General features: G+C 35.1%; 1 protein-coding gene and 2 pseudogenes across 1 annotated transcript in view; 1 reads left to right on the top strand and 2 right to left on the bottom strand.

The window, feature by feature from the left end:
- LOC125862275 (anthranilate phosphoribosyltransferase, chloroplastic-like) overlaps positions 1 to 22,054 on the top strand; it is a 1,111,005-nt gene that overhangs the window by 528,277 nt on the left and 560,674 nt on the right. The window lies entirely within an intron of this gene.
- Positions 11,964 to 12,100, bottom strand: LOC125863473 (U6atac minor spliceosomal RNA; annotated as a pseudogene).
- LOC125862272 (FBD-associated F-box protein At5g22730-like) lies at positions 12,244 to 14,558 on the bottom strand (annotated as a pseudogene).

The following is a 22,054-nucleotide window of genomic DNA, read 5'->3' as shown; positions in this document are numbered from 1 at the left end:
AGAGAATTGGTCTTAGTTGCTCATGTTTTTCAAATTGTATTACGATTGCTACCTGAAATCACAACTTTAGCTAACCACTCAATGGCAAAAAAGTACACTAGAATTTGTTTGTGAAGAATAAGAAGAATTTCAGAAATTGTGTTGTTAAAAAATAAGAGCAAACACATATATTTATAAACAACAAACAATAGCGTAAACATGTGCTTATTGTGCTTCATTGGAAAAGTCACAACCCCTTGGAAAAGCCACAATCCTTCAGAATAATCACAACATTTTCCCAAAGTCACCATCTTTCTGAAAAGTCACAACTCTTCATTTTCCTTTCAGACCTTTTAAAACCCGAAAAGTCATGCTACTTCTCTTATTTTGAGAAACAACACTAGGCTAAGAAGGGGTGGAAATTATCATACATCAATACCAAGAATAAGTTTACTTGTAACTATAATTGCTATAGACAATTTATGTTTCTTTTTTGTTTTTGTTTATTCTTTCTTTAATATCAAATTAACAAAGTTATATCACATGACACTCTTTTTTAATGTGATAATATATGATATTCATTAATTTCTTATTGTGTTAAAAATTAGGGGTCGGGAAAGGGAAAAATTAAGGAGGAGATTACAATTAAGGTGAGGAATTGAATGATCTCACCAAAAAAAGTAAAAATTTAGTATTCAATGCTACGAAGATTATCCCATATAATACTATAAAATTACAATTTGCAGAGATTTTAAACCCTAAAAAAGAGAAATAAGCCATATAAACTTAAAGTTTACAAGTCCTGTATTTTAGTAAACAAAATTATTCATTTAAATTCAAACACAAAACTTAAGAAATGAAATTAGGATAAAGGATACATACACAATGTAGACTTTGGTTGCCCTTTCAAAATCTTGATTTTATTTTTTTATGTTGTTGTATGTATGTATATTTTCATTAAAAGGGCTAAAGTCACACAATTTATATATGGCCATGGAGTTGACCATCTAATTTTTTTCTATTTTTGGTCAGATCATAGAAAGAATATATATATATATATATATATATATATATATAAAACTAATTAATTAATGAGATCTAGACATTCAAGATATTTATGTCATTAATGGTTCTTAGTTGATTATTTATCCTAAAAAGGTTTCTCATGGCATGCTAAAATCATCATTGACGTAATAATTTGCTTCTTAGACATTTGAAAAAGATATAGTCCCTTGTTTCAATATTTCACACCTATTTTCCCTTTTAATCCGTTTAAAATTATTATTTTCCTTTTTATAAATTTTAATTATATTTGAATCCATAAAAGATAAGGAGAGACGCGACAAAATCACATGCATCATCATGTCAACAACTTTATGTTAAATCAGATGTTATTCACGTCTCCACATTGCATTTTTATTTTATAGGAGTCGCAATTAATAGGACTTGATTTCCATTATACAAATAATTTCTATTGATTTAGCTTAATGACTATATAATTGATATTTTACAACATTGCATTAAAAAGAACCATGGTCAAGATATCGAGTTCTCTAACTAATCCTTATATATGTTGATAGATACTCGAGAAGTTGATTTGTCAAAGAAGAAATAAATTAATGATGATATGACAATATTCTCAGTAAAGTTCTGACAATGACAAAGTGAACCAGGTTCACAAGCTTGTACCAGAACTAAGATAAAAGAGTGGGAAAGAAGAAATAGTATGTCGAAGACAAACACTCCTAATTAAGGCAAAATAGTGAAGAAGACTCCTTATCTGGAAAGGAAAAAAAATTAGGAAAAGAATTACTTTCCTTATAGGATTCAATTAGGGTTGAATTCGCCCTTATAAAAGGATCTTTCACAAAAATAAAAAAAAAGCTTTTGAAACTGATAAATTGAGAGAATTTAGTGGCGAGAGCAGTGAAATGCTAAAAAGTATACAACAGAACAAAGAAGAACTACAACTAGGTTTTTCTTTCAATAGGCTTAGTTTGGATTGGTTCATCTTAGAATTATTATTTAGAGATAATTGTACTAAGAGTGAAAGAGAATTTGTGAGGTTTTGTAACAAAAAGTGAGTTTGGCTTCTTGGAGAGTAGAGTATACGATTATAGTTAATTGTTGAACAGTTAGAGTGAGCTATTTAGGTGATTTACTAGAGTTATTCGTTTTTATTATAGAGTTGTAATCTAAAGTTGCTCTTTGAAATTAGGGAAGTTTGGTTTAAAATGCTACGAGGGTAGATCATTGTTTTTTTCCCTTGATTAAGGAGGTTTTTTACGATAAAATCTCTATTTTATTGTATTGCATTTTTGTCTCTGAAAATTCAACAAGAACACAGTTCTTGTTTAGGTGGTCAAAGTTTCTTTAATTTTTCAAACAACCACCCGAATTTGAAAATTCTGACTATCCTGACTACGTGTACAAACGCGACAAGCCTTGTATGGATTAAAACAATTCCCAAGAGCATGGTGTGATCACCTATCAAGCTTCTTCCTTGCACAGAGCTATTTAAGAGGGAAGATTGACAATACACTATTCTTCGAAATCAGGGTTCCAATATGCTCATAGTTCGGGTGTATCTAAATGACATTATCTTTGGAGGAAAATATGCAAAACATGGGGCTGGCGTTGCACAAGTGATGAGCAGCGAATTTTAAATGAGTATGATGGGAGAGCTCAACTTCTTCTTGGGTCTTCAAATCAAACAGTCCTCATCTAGAAGTTCAACTCATCAGTAGAAGTACATAAAGGAGCTACTAAAGAAGTTCAACATGAATGAAGCAAACAAGAATAACACTCTAATTTCAATAACAACGAAGCTTGATAAAGATGAACATGGTCCTGGTACATGACACAAAGTATTTAGGAATGATCGGATCTCTATTGTACGTAATTGCTAACAGACTTAACATTGTATTTAGTGTCGGACTATGTGAATGCTTCCAATCATATCCAAAGAAATCCCATCTGAAGGCTATCAAAAGGATTTTATGATAGCTCAAATGAAGGTTGAGCCTAGTTCTGTGGTATCCTACAGATGATTCATTTGATCTGGTCGAATTTGTATTTGCAGACTACGTAGTCTACTTGGTAGGTAAAAACAGAACATCTAAATTGGCTCACTTCTTAGGGCCATGCTTAGTATTATGAGCAACTAGGAAATATAACTCAATCACCTTGTCAATAGCTGAAGTATAATACGTTGTTGTTGCCTCGTTTTATGCCCAACTTCTCTGAATCAAGTAACAACTTCAAGATTTTGGCATCATTGTAGACCTTTTTTCATTCCCGCCTTGGGGCTCATGACTAAGCTACTCAATAGTGTATTCGTGATCAACAACATCGAGAAATAAATGATACATAGAAACTATAGACTAAGTCTCCATTCACTGATGCGATAACCCACAGATAGAGCATTAAAATCTTTTCTTGTTAGTAGGTAGCATCATAGTAGTGTGGTAGAACGACTTGTGGAACCTCGTCTCATACTCTAAAATACTCATGGGAGTACTGCTCTAACCTGTAGAACTTATCTTGAGGTGATCATTGAAGTTGCGAGGGATAAGCCAAACTAAAATTACTTCAAAAAACATGGTCCAAGTGAAAAGAGGTGACCTAATTGAACTGGTCTAAATAAAGGTATGCCACAACTTACTAGTTGACCCATCTAACAGATACGCCATGAATTCGGCTCCTCTTGAATCCAGTAGACCTAGAATATGATGTCGCTAATGGCAAGTTGTAAGAAACTTGTGGGTATCCCCACCCACAACCCCAAAAACATTAGAGGTTAGAGTATGAGAAACACTTCAAGCATCTTCTTCTTGGAAGGTATGGCTTCAGCCACATTCACGGATTGGGCACCTCTAGGTGGTACCTAGACCTGAGGTGCCTCTGTTGTAGGCTGATCATATGGTGCTAGTGTAGCTAAAGCTCTATCATGTTGCATGCCCCAAGCACAATCAGAAGTTGTACAATGGGTGCCTGAAGGTACGGAGCCATAGAGGGTCCAAGTGACTGCTAAGAAGGCTTGACCCCACTGATTGAACTGGAACTTAAACTACTACAGGGTCAGATGATGGCTCCACCTCTATCTCTCTCTCTTCGGGGCTAGTGCTGCACTCCTGGCCGGCAGTAGAGGTCGACACCTTCCTCGAGTTGTCGTATGGTGTGTATGAGCCATCCTTTGGAAAGAATGAAACAAGTGAGATTTCAAGAAACCAACTACACACACGCTGTATGAAAGCGATAGAAAAGAGGATAAATTCCTAAAGACACCCTATAGCCTCTTAAATATAGGATACAAATGTCTCCACACCAATCTAGAAATCTCCAATCTGTAATAGCTCTGTACAAGTGAGACAGGCAAATCTAGGGCACTGATATCAACTTTTCATTACCCGATTCCTCGAGTCGTGAGAGCATATACTATAACCCTCAAGTAGGGAAACTAATGTATAACCTAGAATAGCAAGCAATAAATATAAGGGTACAACTAAATATAAATCAAACTAAACCAACACACAAAACAAAAACGGGAGCAAACAAAAAATAATATACAAAATGTCCCTCCCATAACCTAGAAATCAGAAGTACAGAGTTGTCTAAAAATAAGAGTAAAAATCGCAAAAGTGGAAAAAAACAAAGCTTGTTCAAAAAGGAAAAAGATTAGCTAAATAAGTACAGAATGAGATAAGGTGATGCAAGACTCCAAGTGCGCACACTCATCTCCAAATCCCTAATTCTTCTAATTGAACAAACAATCACCGCACCTACATGATGAAACAGATTAAGATTGTAGCATGAGTATAAAAACTAGGTACTTTGTAGATATCACGTGTTGACTGAGCAACAAAGGTAAAATCAATATGAAAATATAGAATCTAGAAACAGACATAGGTCAAAGCGGATATGAAAGAAAGCATACGAGCATACCGAAAGTAAATTTAAGTACACCTAAGCTAAACCTAACTAACCCGTATAAGAATAGAATATATACTCATGCACATGTTTAAATGAAAATCAAATAGACCCTGTAAGCCCGATAGGTATAAAGAGTACCTAAGTCTACAAGAGAGAAAGGCACCACAAAGCCAAACCCAAGAAAAAAAATTTAGGCTCCCAACCCAAGTAACCACAATATCTAATAATCTAGTCAACTTTCAGCCCCGCTAGCAAGAGTGATAATCAATCTAGGTCGCCCAACCAGCTAGTCCACTCCCTGCCAAACTAGAAAGGCTGGCATGGGGGAATGTCAACTCCAAAAAGGGTCTCTAAATATCAAAATTGCCCATCTAGATAGTCCACTTCAAATCCATCCAACTAGAAAGAGCATCTCGAGTGGTGTTGACTCCCAAAAGGATGTCGAATATTAGATCAATCAATACTAAGCCACCGTGAATCCATGTCCCTTCACAAGGAATCACAAGAAGTATCCAGCCTAAATAACCTTAATCCCAATACGGGTGAGAAACAACAAAAGTTATGGTAACAGATCAGAGGTCAAAACAGATATGAAAGAAAGCATACAAGCATATTGAAAGTTAATCTAAGTACATCTAGGCTTAACCTAACTGGACCCCTATAAGCCTAGAATGTATACTCATGCACATGTTAAAATGAAACTCAAACAGACCCCCGNTAAATCCATGTCCCTTCACAAGGAATCACAAGAAGTATCTAGCCTAAATAACCTTAATCCCAATACGGGTGAGAAAGAACAAAAGTTATGGTAACAGATCAGAGGTCAAAACGGATATGAAAGAAAGCATACGAGCATATTGAAAGTTAATCTAAGTACATCTAGGCTTAACCTAACTGGACCCCTATAAGCCTAGAATGTATACTCATGCACATGTTAAAATGAAACTCGAACAGACCCCCGTAAGCCCGATAGGTATAAAGAGTAACTAAGTCTACAAGAGAGAAAGGCACCATAAATCCAAACCCAAGAAACAAAAGTCAGGCTCCCAACCCAATTAACCACAATATCAAGTAATCGAGTAAACTTCCAGCCCAACTAGCAAGAGTGATAATCAATCTAGGCCGCCCAACCAGCTAGTCTACTCCCAAGAAGGTTGATTCCATCCTTGTAGAGGGATATGTAAACTAGCTCTCATTTTTACAAGAACAAACCATAGGTTAAGGGACGATTAGCTATTTTTTGTTCTAATTGATGATTGACACAAAACTTAATTTTCATAACAAGTTATCCTCATTAAAACAAAAAAAATGTCAACAAAAATAAGAGAAAAAAACTATGAATAGAAAACATTATGACTAATTGGTTCGAAGCAAATAATTGCACTTGTTGGAAAAGCTAACAAATGCTTTATTAGATTTGAGGTATTAGTAGAACAAATGATGCAGTTCTTATGCTCTAATACTACAACAAGTTTACCAGTATTTATTGCAGGCTCAAGTAAGAACTTCAAGAATTGATGGAGCTTTATTGCGTCAAAACTACGCGTACGACTACAAAATGGCATAACCTTGACATTCTTCAAATTCTGAAAGGGAACTTTGAATATGTTTAGTTCAAACGAGAGGTACTTGTCTTCCAGCAAATCAATGTCTTCGCCCTTAAAAAAGTGTGGTACTACAAATACAGAACAAGGACAAATCGGGTTAGGTGGTAATCTCAACACCTATAGTAATGAAATTGAAGTCGTTGAGGCTGTAAGGGATCAATATACATTTGACATAAAGATATTGTGAATTGAAAACATACTGGCATATCAGGAAATATCATTAGGTTTTCCAAATTATGAGTCGACCTTAAGATGTTGTCTAGGGGAAGGAAAGTTTTGAAATACAAGAACTCATTGTCAACCATCTCCATTCCAGCAACAATGAGGAGATGTGCTCATTTTCCAACATCAAACTAGAAATCACCTTAATAGAAGAATAAGGCAGAATAAAGGTAAGTACATTGATTTACAAGGCTTACATACTAAACTAATAGTGCTTTCCCATTCTTGTAACACATTATAGCTTAGACCAACAAAAGGAACTAATATTTAACCTCACCTACTAAATCAAAACTATATGAGTAAATTAAAAGGAAGTGAATCAATAGATAATTAATCAAGTTAATTGAAAAAATCATGACCCCATCATACAATCAAGTTGATAGGTAGAAAATAGGAGCTCGATTCACAATCAACATAAAAAGTCTGGAGACATTTGGGACTGATAACTGACCTTGGTAAACCATGATGACAAATATTAGATCATTAGCACACCGAACGCTTGCCAAAAGATCTTTCTCTATGTGCTTATTCATTTCATCTAATTCATCACAGTAGAGATCAAGATTTGCTTTCTTCAAAGATGACAAGTCCCGGAGCTTAATTTTGATATGATTAAAACCACAGAAATAATAAAATCTTCAACATATAGAGCAACAATTTCAAAGCAGCATGTATCACCTTCGAGTGAATACCGATCCCCGTCAGGATGATCGTGATGGATCAATTGCAGCCAATATTAATCTTTACAGTGCACAAATTCATTTCCTTAACAAATAATGTACTGCCTCTCCTTAGTTGCTTTACCATTAAAAAGTTTAGTCTAAACTTTATATTTAGATGTGATGATGATGTTTCTTCTTTTCCTGCAATTGACAAGTGGATTGAATTTGTTGGGAATAAGAAAGTGCAGGATTTACGCCTGAATATATGTTATAGAACTGCTTATCCGACTGGCCATCATGACGAACTCTATAGCTTGCCAGAAGTTCTCAGTAGTAGTTCCACAATTATAAAACTCAACTGTAATAATTGCAGAACAATAGAAGAATGTGTACTAAATTGGACATCTTTGAAGAGTTTATCGTTGAAAAGTTTGTTAATCCGGGATGAACACATTAAATAAATAATGTCAAATTGTCCTTAATTGGAATCTTTGAATCTATATGGATTTTGTGCAAACGATTAAAACCAAAAAATCCATATGAATTCAATGATTCCAATTGAGGACAATTTGTCATTATTTGTTTAATGTGTTTATCCCGGATAAACAAATTTTTCAGCGTTAAACTCTTCAGAGATGTTTAATTTAGTACGCAATCTTCTTATATTCTGCAATTATTGCACTTATGTTTTATAATCGATGAAGTACTATAGAGAACTTCTGGAAAGCTATTGGGCTAGTCATTCCCAGTCGGAAAAACAGTTCCATAACGTATATTCAGGCATAAATCCTCCATTTTCTTATTCACAGAAAATTCAAGCCACTTGTCATTTACGGGAAAATATGGCAGACCATCATCATATCTGAACACAAAGTTTAGACTGAACATATTAATGGCTAAAGAGAGCTAGTACATTATCTGTGAAGGAAATTAATTTGTGCACTATTGAGCTATCTAAATGACCATACTCCACGGTGTCATAAACAACGTTGTTGATAGAAGTTCAGAAGTATTTCCAATCTTTAGAGAGAGTAGATGTTCTAATGTGTCTGTTATGGACAATAAAGAAAGAATTTGGACAATAAGAGCATAAGGTAGCTTACTAATCCTATCAATTTCATCACATTCTGTCTCAATTTTTGGTTTTTTTCTGAGGTAAGTTTTCAATAAGAAGACTTTCAGAGATGCAGGAAAATTGGTCTTGGTTGCTTATGTTGTTAAAATTGTATTACTATTGCTACCTAAAATCACAACGTCACCTAACCACTGAACGGCTAAAAAGTACGCTAGAATTTGTTTGTGAAGAATAAGAAGAAATTTTGTTGTAAACACATATATTTTTAAACAGCAAACAATAGCGTAAACATGTGCTTATTGTGCTTTATTGGAAAAGTCACAACCCCTTAGAAAAGTGACAATCCTTAAGAATAATCACAACTTTTCCCAAAAGTCACAAAAGTCACCATCTTTCGGAAAAGTCACAACTCTTCATTTTCTTTTCAGAGCTCTTAAAACCCAAAAAGTCATGCTACTTCTCTTTTGTGGTGAAACAACACATGGCTAAGAAGGGGTGGAAACTATCATACATCAATACCGAGAATTACTTTACTTGTAACTAATTGCTATAGACAATTTATGTTTCTTTTTTTTTATTCTTTCTTTAATGTCCAACTAACAAAGTTATATCACACGACACTCTTTTTTAATGTGATAATATATGATATTCATTGATATATTATTGTTTTACAAATTAGGGGTCGGGAAAGGAAAAAATTAAGGAGGAGATTACAATTAATGTGTGGAATTGAATGATCTCACCAAAAAAATTGAAAATTTAGTAGTCAATGCTACTAAGATTATCCCATGTAATATTATATAATTACATTTTGCAGTGATTTTAAACCATAGAAAAGAGCAATAAGACATTTAAATTTAAAGTTTACATGTTCTGTATTTTAGTAAACACAATTATTCATCAAAATTCAAACACAAAACATAAGAAATGAAATTAGGATAAAGGATACGTATACAATGTAGACTTTGGTTGCCCTTTCAAAATCTTGATTTTTTTGTTTTGATGTTGTTGAATGTATGTATATTTTCATGAAAGGGCTAATGTCACACTAGTTATATAGTGGCCATAGAGTTGACCATTTAATTTTTTTTCTATTTTTGGTCAGATCATAGAAAGAATATATGTAAATTAATTAATTAATTAATGAGATCTAGACATTCAACATAATTATGTCATTAATGGTTCTTAGTTGATTATATATCCTAAATAGGCTTCTGATGTCATGCTAAAATCATCATTGACGGAATAATTTACTTCTTACACATTTGAAAAAGATATAGTCCCTTGTTTCAATTTTTCACACCTATTTTCCTTTTTAATCCGTTTAAAATTATTATTTTCCTTTTTAAAATTTTTAATTATATTTGAATCCATAAAAGATAAGGAGAGACATGACCAACTCACATGCATCATCATGACGACAACTTTATGTTAAATGATATATTATTCACGTCTCCACATTGAAGTTTTATTTTATAGGAGTAGCAATTAATAGGTTGATCATGTGGTGCTAGTGCAACTGCATCTCTAGCCTGCCGCATTCCCCAAGAATAATCAGAAGTTGTACAATGGTTGCCTAAAGGGACGGAGCCATAGAGGTCTAGGTGACGGCTGAGTTGGCCCCGACCCCGTTGATTGAACTGGAACTTAATCTACGAGAGGGCCAGCTAATGGCTACAGACCTCTCTCTCTTCAGGGCTACTGCTACACTCCTGGCCGGTAGTAGAGGTCGACCCCTTCCTCAGGCTGTCGTATGGCGTGTATAAGCCATCCTCTGAAAAAGAATGAAACAAGTGAGATTTCAAGAAACCAACTACACACACGCTGCATGAAAGCGATACAAAAGAGGATAAATTCCTAAAGACACCCTATAGCCTCCTAAGAATAGGATATAGATGTCTCCACACTGATCCAGAAATCTCTAATCTCTATTAGCTCTATACTAGTGAGACAAGCAAATCTAGGGCTCCGATACCAACTTTTCATGACTCTACTCCTCGAGTCATGAGGGAATATATTATAACCCTCAAGTAGGGAAACTAATGTGTAACCTAGAATAGCAAGCAATAAGTATAAGGATACAACTAAATAGAAATCAAACTAAACCACCAAACAAAACATAAGCAGGAGCAAACAAAAAACTATATAAAAAAAGGTCCCTTCCGTAACCTAGAAATCAGAAGTATAGAGTTATCTAAAAATAAGAGTAAAAATAAAAAAAGTGGAAAAAAACAAAGCTTGTTCAAAAAGGAAAAAGTCTAGCAAGACTCCAAGTGCTCACACTCATCTCCAAATCCCTAATTCTTCTAATTGCAAAAATAATCACCGCACTTGCATGACGAAACAGATTAAGATTGTAGAGATCACGTGTCGACTGAGCAAGAAAGGTAAAAACAATATGAAAAGATNAAAGGTCCCTCCCGTAACCTAGAAATCAAAAGTATAGAGTTGTCTAAAAATAAGAGTAAAAATTAGAAAAGTGGAAAAAAACAAAGCTTGTTCAAAAAGGAAAAAGTCTTGCAAAAATAATCACCGCACTTGCATGACGAAACAGATTAAGATTGTAGAGATCACGTGTCGACTGAGCAAGAAAGGTAAAAACAATATGAAAAGATAGCATCTAGAAAGGATAGAGGTCAAAGCGGATATTAAAGAAGGCATATGAGCATATCGAAAGTTAATATAAGTACACCTAATCTAAACCTAATTGACCCCTATAAGCCTAGAACATACACTCATGCACATGTTTAAATAAAAATCAAATAGACCATGTAAGCCCGACAATTATAAAGAATAACTAAGGCCTCAAGAGAGAAAGCCACCACAAATCCAAACCCAAGAAACCAAATTCAGGCTCCCAACCCAAGTAACCACAACATCTAGTAATCTAGTGAACTTCCAGCCCAGCTAGCAAGAGTGATAATCAATCTAGGTCACCCAGCCAGCTAGTCCACTCCCAGCGCAAATAGCAAGAATGACATAGGGGCGTGTCGACTCCAAAAAGGGTCTCAAAATATCAAAGCCGCCCATCTAGACAGACCACTTCAAAGCCATCCAACTAGAAAGAGTGTCCGGAGTGGAGTTGACTCCCAAAAAGATGTCGAATATTAGATCAATCAATACTAAGCTACCGTGGATCATAATCCCCTAACAAGGAATCACAAAAAGTATCCATCCTGAATAACCCTAATCCCAAGTCGCCTAAGAAAGAACAAAACGTATGGTAACACATTGGAGGTCAAAACGGATATGAAAGAAAGCATACGAGCATGTTGAAAGTAAATCTAAGAACATCTAGGCTAAACCTATCTGGACCCCTATAAGTCTAGAATGAACACTCATGCACATGTTAAAATGAAACTCAAACAGACCCCCATAAGCCCGACAGGTATAAAGAGTAACTAAGTCTACAAGAGAGAAAGGCACCACAAATCAAAATCCAAGAAACAAAAGTCAGGCTCCCAGCCCAAGTAACCACCATATCTAGTAATCCAGTCAACTTCAAGCCTAGTTAGCAAGAGTGATAATAAATCTAGGCCGCCCATCCATCTAGTCCACTCCAAAGAAAATTGATTCCATCCTTGTAGAGAGAGATGCAAACTAGCTCTCTTTTTTACGAGCCCAAACCATAGGTTAAGGGATGATCAGCTGTTTTTTGTTCTAATTATTGGCTAGCACATAATTTAATTTTCATAAGAAGTTATCCTCATTAAAACAAAAAAAATGTCAACAAAAATAAGAGAAACAAACTAATTTTCATAACAAGTTAGTCATAGAAAACATTATGACTTATTGGTCCAAAGGAAATAATTGCACTTGTTGGAAAATCTAACAAATGCTTCATTAGATTTGAGGTATTAGTAGAACTCCTTATGCTCTGGTACTATATCAAGTTTCTCGAGATTTATTGCACGCTCAAGTAAGAACTTCAAGAGTTGATGGAGCTTTATTGCGTCAATACTACGCGTATGACTACAAAATGGCATAACGTTCACATTCTTCAAATTCTGTAAGGAAACTTTGAATATGTTTTGTTCAAACGAGAGGTACTTGTCTTCCAACAAATCAATCTCTTCACATTTAAAAAAAGCATGGTACTAAAAATATAGAACAAGGATAAATCGGGTTAGGTAGTAAGCTTAACAACTATAGTAATGAAATTGAAGTCGTTGAGGCTATAAGGGATCAATATACATTTGACATAAAGATATTATGTATTGAAAACATACTGGTATATCAGGAATTATCATTAGGTTTTCCAAATTACGAGTCGACCTTAAGAGGTTGTCAAGGGGGAGGAATGTTTTGAAATACAAGAACTTATTGTAAACCATCTGCATTCTAGCAACAGTAAGGAGATGTCTTCCTCTTTCAACATCAAAATGGAAATCACCTGAATAGAAGAATGAGGCAGAGTAAAGGTAAGTACATTGATTTGCGGGGCTTACAAACTAAACCAATAGTGATTTCCCATTCTTGTAACACCTTATAGATTAGACCAATAAAAGGAACTAACATTTAACCTCACGTACTAAATTAAAACTATATGAGTTAATTAAAAGGAACTGAATCAGTAGATAATTAATCAGGTTAATTGAAAAAATCATGACCACCATCGTACAATCAAGTTATAGCTAGAAAACAGGAGCTCAATTCAAAATCAATATAAAAAGACTGGAGACATTTGGGACTGATAACTGACCTTGGTAAACTAGTATGACAATATTAGATCATTAGCACAACGAACGCTTGCCAAAAGATCTTTCTGTATGTTTTCACTCATTTCATCTAATTCATCACACTAGAGATCAACATATTCGTGGTTCAAAGATGACAAGTCCCTGAGCTTAATTTTCATATGATTAAAACCCCAGAAATCGTTAAATGTTCAACATATGGAGCAACAATTTCGAAGCAGCATGTATCACCTTGGACTGAATATTGATCCCCGTCAGGATGATCGTGATCGATCAATTGCAGTCAGTATTAATCTTGATAATGCACAAATTCATTTCCTTAATAGATAATGTACTGTCTCTCCTTAGCTGCTCTACAATTAAAAAGTATAGTCTAAACTTTATGTTCAGATGTGATTATGGTGTTTCTTATTTTCCGTAATTGACGAGTGGATTAAATTTGTTCTGAATAAGAAAGTGGAGGATTTACTCCTGAATATATGTTATAGAATTGCTTATTCAATTGGGCATCATGACAAACCCTATAGCTTGCCAGAAGTTCTAAATTGGAAATCTCTAAAGAGTTTAACATTTGAAAGTTTGTTAATCCGGGATGAACACAGTAATCAAATAATGTCAAATTGTCCTTAATTAGAATCTTTGAATCTATATGGATTTTGTGGTTTTAATCTATAGATTTTGTGCAAACGATTAAAACCACAAAATCCATATAGATTCAATGATTCCAATTGAGGACAATTTGACATTATTTGTTTAATGTGTTCATCCCGGATAAACAAACTTTTCAACGTTAAACTCTTCTGAGATGATTAATTGTGTATGTAATCTTCTTATATTCTGCAATTATTGCACTTAAGTTTTATAATCGATGAACTACAACAGATAATTTTTAGCAAGCTATATCGTTGGTCATGCCCAGTCAGTTAAACAATTCTATAACGTATATTTAGGCGTAAATCCTCCACTTTCTTACTCACAAAAAAATCAAGCCACTTGTCAATTACTGGGAAATATGACAGACCATCATCATATCTGAAAATAAAGTTTAGACTGAATATTTTAATGGCTAAAGAGAGGTAGCATATTATTGGTGAAGCAAATGAATTTGTGGACTGTTGAGCTATTTAAACGACCAAACTCCTCGGTGTCATAAACAACGTTGTTGATAGAAGTCCAGAAGTATTGTCAATCCTTAGAGAGAGTAGATGTTCGGAACGTGACTATTATGGACAGTAAAGAAAGAATTTGGACAATAAGAGCATCAGGTAGCTTTCTAATCCAATCAATTTCTTAACATTCTGTTTCAATTTTTGGTTTTTTTCTTAGGTAAGTTTTCAATAAGCAGACTTTCAGAGGTATCAGAAAATTGGTCCTGGTTGCTCATTTTGTTCAAATTGTATTACTATTGCTACCTGAAATCACAACGTCAGCTAACCACTCAACAGCAAAAAGTACACTAGAATTTGTTTGTGAAAAATAAGAAGAATTTCAGAAATTTTATTGTTAAAAAACTAGAGCAAACAGACATATATAAATAACAAACAATAGCGTAAACATGTGCTTATTGTGATTTATTAGAAAAGTCACAACCCCTTAGAAAAGCCACAATCCTTCAGAATAATCACAACCTTTCCCAAAAGTCACAAAAGTCACCCTCTTTCGGAAAATTCACAACTCGTCATTTTCCTTTCAGACCTTTTAAAACCCAAAGAGTCATGCTACTTCTCTTTTGTTGAGAAACAACACAGGGCTAAGAAGGGGTGGAAATTATCATATATCAATACCGAGAATAAGTTTACTTGTAATTATAATTGATATAGACAATTTGTGTTTCTTTTTTTTTTGTTTATTCTTTCTTTAATGTCCAACTAACAAAGTTATATCACATGATACTCTTTTTTAATGTGATAATATATGATATTCATTAATATATTATTGTTTTAAAAATTAGGGGTCGGGAAAGGGAAAAATTAAGTAGGAGATAACAATTAATGTGGGGAATTGAATGATTTCTCTCACCAAAAAAAGTGAAAATTTAGTAGTCAATAGTACTAAGATTATCCCATGTAATAAAAAAAAAGCAATAAGACATTTAAACTTAAAGTTTACACGTCCTGTATTTTAGTAAATAAATTTATTCATCAAAATTCAAACACAAAACTTAAGAAATGAAATTAAGATAAAGGATACTTACACAATGTAGACTTTGGTTTCCCTTTAAAAATCTTGATTTTTTTGTGTTGAAGTTGTTGAATGTATGTATATTTCATGAAAGGGCTAATGTCACACTACTTATATAGTGGCCATGGAGTTGACCATTTAATTTTTTTTCTATTTTTGGTCAGATCATAGAAAGAATATATATAAATTAATTTATTAATGAGATCTAGACATTCATGATAATTATGTCATTAATGGTTCTTAGTTAATTATTTATCCTAAATTGGTTTTTAATGCCATGCTAAAATCATCATTGACGTAATAATTTTCTTCTTACACATTTGAAAAAGATATTGTCCCTTGTTTCAATTTTTCACACATATTTTCCCTTTTAATTCGTTTAAAATTATCATTTTCCTTTTTATAATTTTTTATTATATTAGAATCCATAAAAGATAAGGAAAGACGTGACAAACTCACTTGCATCATCATGACGACAACTTTATATTAAATGAGATGTTATTCACGTCTCCACATTGCATTTTTATTTTATAGGAGTAGCAGTTAATTGGACTTGATTTCCATTATGCAAATAATTTCTATTGATTTAGCTTTATGACTATGTAATTGATATTTTACAACATTTCATTAAAAAGAACCGTGGTCAAAATATCGAGTTCTCTAACTAATCTCTATATATGTTGATAGATACTCGAGAAATTAGGTCCTCAGAGAAGAAATAAATTAATGATGACATGACAATATTCTGAGTAAAGTTTTGACAAAAACAAAGTGAACCAGGTTCACAAGCTTATACCAGAACTAAGATAAAAGAGAGGAAAAGAAGAAATGGCGCGTCGAAGACAAACACTCCTAATTAAGGCAAAATAGTGAAGAAGACTCCTTATACGGAAAGGGAAAAAAATTAGGAAAAGAATTACTTTCCCTGTAGGTTTCAATTAGGGTTTAATCTGCCCTTATAAAAGGATTTTTGACAAAGAGAAAATCAGCTTTTGAAATTGATTAATTGAGAGAATTTAGTGGCAAGAGCAGTGCAACGCTAAAGAGTATACTACAGAAGAAAGAAGAACTACAGTTAGGTTTTTCTTTCTATAGGCTAAGTTTGGATTGGTTCATCTTAGAATTATTGTTTAGAGATAATTGTACTAAGAGTGAAAGAGAATTTGTGAGGTTTTGTAACAAAATTTGAGTTTGGCTTCTTGGAGAGTAGAGTATACGATTATAGTTAATTGTTGAACAGTTAGAGTGAGCTACTTAGGTGATTTACTAGAGTTAATCTTTTTGATTATAGAGTTGTAATCTAAAGTTTCTCTTTGAAGTTAGGAAAGTTTGGTTTAAAATACTACGAGGGTAGATCGTTGTTTTTTTCCCTTGAGTAAGGAGGTTTTCGACGATAAAATCTCTATTTTATTATATTACATTTTTGTCTCTGAAAATTCAACAAGAATCCAATTCTTGTTTAGGTGGTCAAAGTTTCTTTAATTTTTCAAACAACGCCCCCCCCCCCCCCCCCCCGGATTTAAAAATTCTTACCATCCTAACTACGTGTAAAAATAGGACAAGCCTTGTATGGATTAAAACAATCCCAAAGAGCATGGTGCGATCAACGATCAAGCTTCTTGCTTGCACACGAGTATTCAAGAGGCAAGATTGACAATACATTGTTCTTCGAAATCAGGGCTCCAATAAGCTCATAGTTCAAGTGTATCTAGATGACATTATCTTTGGAGGAAAATATGCAAAACATGGGACTAACTTTGCACAACTAATGAGCANTTACATTTTTGTCTCTGAAAATTCAACCAGAACCCAATTCTTGTGTGGTCAAAGTTTCTTTAATTTTTCAAACAACCCCCCCCCCCCCGGATTTAAAAATTCTTACCATCCTGACTACGTGTAAAAATAGGACAAGCCTTGTATGGATTAAAACAATCCCAAAGAGCATGGTGCGATCAACGATCAAGCTTCTTTCTTGCACACGGGTATTGAAGAGGCAAGATTGACAATACATTGTTCTTCGAAATCAGGGCTCCAATAAGCTCATTGTTCAAGTGTATCTAGATGACATTATCTTTGGAGGAAAATATTCAAAACATGGGGCTGACTTTGCACAACTGATGAGCAGAATATGTTGTTGTTGCCTCGTGGTATGCCCAATATCTCTGAATCAATCAACAACTTCAAGATTTCGGCATCATTGTAGACCTTTATTCATTGCCACCTTGGGGCTCATGACTAAGCTACTCAATAGTGTGGTCGTGATCAACAACATCGAGAAATAAATGACCCATAGAAACCATAGACTAAGTCTCCATCCGATAAAGCCATAACCCATAGACAAAGCATTAAACTATTTTCTTGTTAGTAAGTAGAATCATAGTAGTGTGGCTGAACAGCTTGTGGAACCTCGCCTCATACTCCGACACACTCATGGGAGCACTACTTTAACCTGTAGAACTGATCTTGAGGCAATCATTGAAGTTTCGAGGGATGAGACAAGCTAAAAAAAACCTCAGAAAACTTGGTCCAAGTTAAAATAGGAGACCTAATTGACCTGGTCGAGATAAAGGTACACCACGACTTACTAGCTGACCCATCCAATAGGTACGCCGTGAATTTGGTTCCTCTCGACTCTACTAGACCTAAAATATGATTTTGCTAATGGAAAGTTGTAAGAAACATATGGGTATCCCCACCCACAGCCCCAAAAAACCTTAGAGGTTAGAGTGTGAGAAACACTCCAAGCATCTTCTTCTTTAAAGGTATGGCTTTGGCCACATTCACGGGTTGGGCACCTATAGGTGGTCCTTGACCTGAGGTGCCTCTATTGTAGGATGATCCTGTAGTGCCAGTGCAGCTGCAACTCTAGCATGATGCATGCCTCAAGCACAATCAATAGTTGTACAATGGTTGCCTGAAGGTACGGAGCCATAGAGGATCTAGGTGACAGCTGAGATGTCCCCGACCCCACTGATTGAACTGGAAATTAAACTATTAGAGGGTCTGATTATGGCTCCAGACCTCACTCTCTTCAGGGCTAGTGCTGCACTCCTAGCCTGTAGTAGAGGTCGACCCCTTTCTCGAGCTGTCATATAGCATGTATGAGCCATTCTCTGAAATTAATGAAACAAGTGAGATTTCAAGAAACTAACTACACACATGCTGCATTAGAGCAACACAAAAGAGGATAAATTCATAAAGACACCCTATAGCCTCCTAAAGATAGGATACAAATGTCTCCACACCGATCCATAAATCTCTAATTTGTATTAGCTCTGTACTAGTGAGACAGACAAATCTAGGGCTCTGATACCAACTTTTTATGACTCGATTTCTCGAGTCATGAGGGCATATACTATAACCCTCAAGTAGGGAAACTAATGTATAACCTAGAATAGCAAGCAATAAGTATAAGGGTACAACTAAATAGAAATCAAACTAAACCACCAAACACAACAAAAGTGGGAGCAAACAAAAACCTATATACAAAAGGTCCCTCCCAAAACCTAGAAATCAAAAATACAGAGTTGTCTAAAAAAAGAGAAAATCGCAAAAGTGGACAAAAACAAAGCTTGTTCAAAAAGGAAAAAGACTAGCTACATAAGTACAGAATGAGATAAGCTGATGCAAGACTCTAAGTGCTCACACTCATCTCCAAATCCCTAATTCTTCTAATTGCACAAATAATCACCACTTCTAGCTGGTACTAGTACCTGCATGACGAAACAAATTAAGATTGTAGTATGAGTATAAAAACTGGGTACTTTGTAGACATCACATGTCGACTAAGCAAGAAAGGTAAAAACAATATGGAAAGATAAAATCTAGATACAGACAGAGGTCAAAGCGAATATGAAAGAAAGAATACGAACATATCGAAAGTAAATCTAAGTGCACCTAAGCTAAACCTAACTGACCTCTAAAAGCCTAGAATATACATTCATGCACATGTTTAAATGAAAATCAAATACACCCTGTAAGCCCGACAGGTATAAAGAGTACCTAAGTCTACAAGAGAGAAAGGCACCACAAATCCAAACCCAAGAAAAAAAATTCAGGCTCCCAACCCAAGTAACCACAGTATCTAGTAATCCAGTCAACTTCCAACCCAGCTAGCAATCTAGGTCGCCCAGCCAGCTAGTCCACTCCATCCCAACTAGCAAGAGGGACATGGGGGTGTTTCTACTCCAAAAAGGGTCTCAAAATATCAAAGCCGCCCATCTAGATAGACCACTTCAAAGCCATCCAACTAAAAAAAGTATCCCGAGTGGTGTTGACTCCCAAAAGGATATCGAATATGAGATCAATCAATACTTAGCCACCATGGATCAACGTCCCCTCACAACGAATCACAAGAAGTATCCAGCATGAATAACCCTAATCCCAAGTCGCAGGAGAAAGAACATAACATATGGCAACACATCGGAGGTTAAAATGGATATGAAAGAAACCATACGAGCATATTGAAAGTAAATCTAAGTACATCTAGGCTAAACCTAACTGACCCCTATAAGCCTAGAATGTACACTCATGCACATGTTAAAATGAAACTCAAACAGACCCCCGAAATCCCGATAGGTATAAAGAGTAGCTAAGTCTACAAGAGTTCTAGGAACCACAAATCCAAACCCAAGAAACAAAAGTCAGGCTCCCAACCCAAGTAACGACTATATCTAGTAATCCAGTCAACTTCCAGTCCAGCAAACAAGAGTGATCATCAGTCTAGGCCACTCCCAATGGGGTGTGTCAACTCTACAAAAGGTCTCAAAGTATCAAAGCCGCCCATTCAGACAGTCCACTTCAAAGCCACCCATCTAGAAAAAGGGTTCCGAGGGGGGTTGACTCCCTAAATGATGTCGAATATGAGATCAATCAATACTAAGCCACTGTGGATCAACGTCACCTCACAAGGAATCACAAGAAGTATCCTGCCTGAATAACCCTAATCCCAAGTTGCCCGAGAAAGAACAAAACCTATGGTAACACATCGAAGGCGCATAAATAGGGAGAAAAGATATAAGATGATTAAAGCAGCGAAAACACCTAAACTAAGGCTCATACTATCACACTCAAGTTTGATACTCTAGTCTACGGGATTCTACTCCATCTGAACTAATGTGGGAGAATGAGCAAGTCTAGGGAAATACTAGCCTAATCCTAGACCAAGTTTGAACATGCTCAAAACCAATAAAACAACATAACCAATTCACAAAAATATGGAATAACACACATTAACACCATTAGAAGGGTACTACACCTAAGAATAAGGTTGATCATCCCTAAATCATGATATCTAGGAAAAGAAATAATAGTGACTAAGTACCCGTCCTTAATTCACTCTAATCAACATGTTTTAAATCATTCAAGCTCAATCTAACAAGAAAAAGGAAGTTGTAGCCTACCTTTAGGCCGACCTTGCATGGTCCAAATAAACATCCCAAAACAGCCTTATTATGTTGTCACATTATCAAAAATAGGATCACAACGTTCATATGGTCGTTTAGACATTGAAAAAAAGTCAAATAGAAACAAACTAATTTTGCAGTCAAATGGAAATTATGGAACCCGTGCCAGAATTTTAAGAATTTAATCCATCAAAATGTCCTAAGCAATACCCCGAGCTTGTTTTCCAAAATGGAACACAATTCGGGGTTCGAAAGAGCAAACAATCAAAACATGTAACAATTTCCCAATTAAACTCAAAAAAAGGAACTAGGCACCCCAGATATCACATAATTTTACCTTAAACAAAGGTTCACTAACAACTTGCAATCATTCTACAATTTAGCCACAACATTCACGGATGCACATGACTTTGATTCACCCAAAGTTGACTTCAATTTAGAGAGTTATAACCTTTCCAAGTTCACAGGAAAGCTTCCATCACATCTCATTTTAAATAAAAGGCTAGACAAAATTTTCCTTGAGAACCCAGCCTAGAGGGCTCGCAATCATGGTGCATAAGAAAATTACCTTCACGAATTTGGCATGGTGGCCACAAACAGGAAGGCCAAAGAAACCAGAAGTACATGGACCTCGCAAACTGTGTGAACAACTTCCCCTTTCTTCATGAATGCGACCCAAGGTGCAAGAACTCGAAGACCAATTTTGGTCTACACTAGTTGATGCATAACAGCTCGTTTGAAAAGTTTCCAAATCTCTTTGGAGCATTCCAAATTCGTTTGGAACCCCCTACACACAAACAAGATATGCAACCCTACAAAATTCGATATTTCAAACTAAAACAAAGAATTCAAAATTTTTGTGCAAGGTCATCTTGGCAAAAAGTGAGTCCTCCCTAAACTTTATTTTAAGCCAAAATTCACAAGAAGACTTAAAATTAGCCAGAAGCCTTGCTATGCACACAAAGGTTGTTCTAGGCCAAACTCAACATTGCGGTACTAATCACACTGATAGAATTCTTATCCGACCACTTTTACCCATGATGTTGACTAAAGTCAAGCTTAGGTCTTAACTTCAAAGTTAAACTGTGTAATTGCACAAACTCACACTCAAAGCTTCGAGAGTGATGCTCACCATGATTATAGCCTAAAATTACCCTTATGGAGTTGATGGAATTGTTAAAATTTGATTATAAGCTTATCCTCCTGAACTTTTGATAAAAATGACCATTCAAGGTCCAAAAGCTCCAAAACATAGAAACTCGCATTAAAACCAAATGAATGACCATGTGACTGA

The sequence above is a fragment of the Solanum stenotomum genome, chromosome 4 (assembly GCF_019186545.1).
Source record: "Solanum stenotomum isolate F172 chromosome 4, ASM1918654v1, whole genome shotgun sequence".
NCBI classification, from domain to species: Eukaryota; Viridiplantae; Streptophyta; class Magnoliopsida; order Solanales; family Solanaceae; genus Solanum; species Solanum stenotomum.
This window is presented reverse-complemented; position numbering and strand designations above follow the sequence as displayed.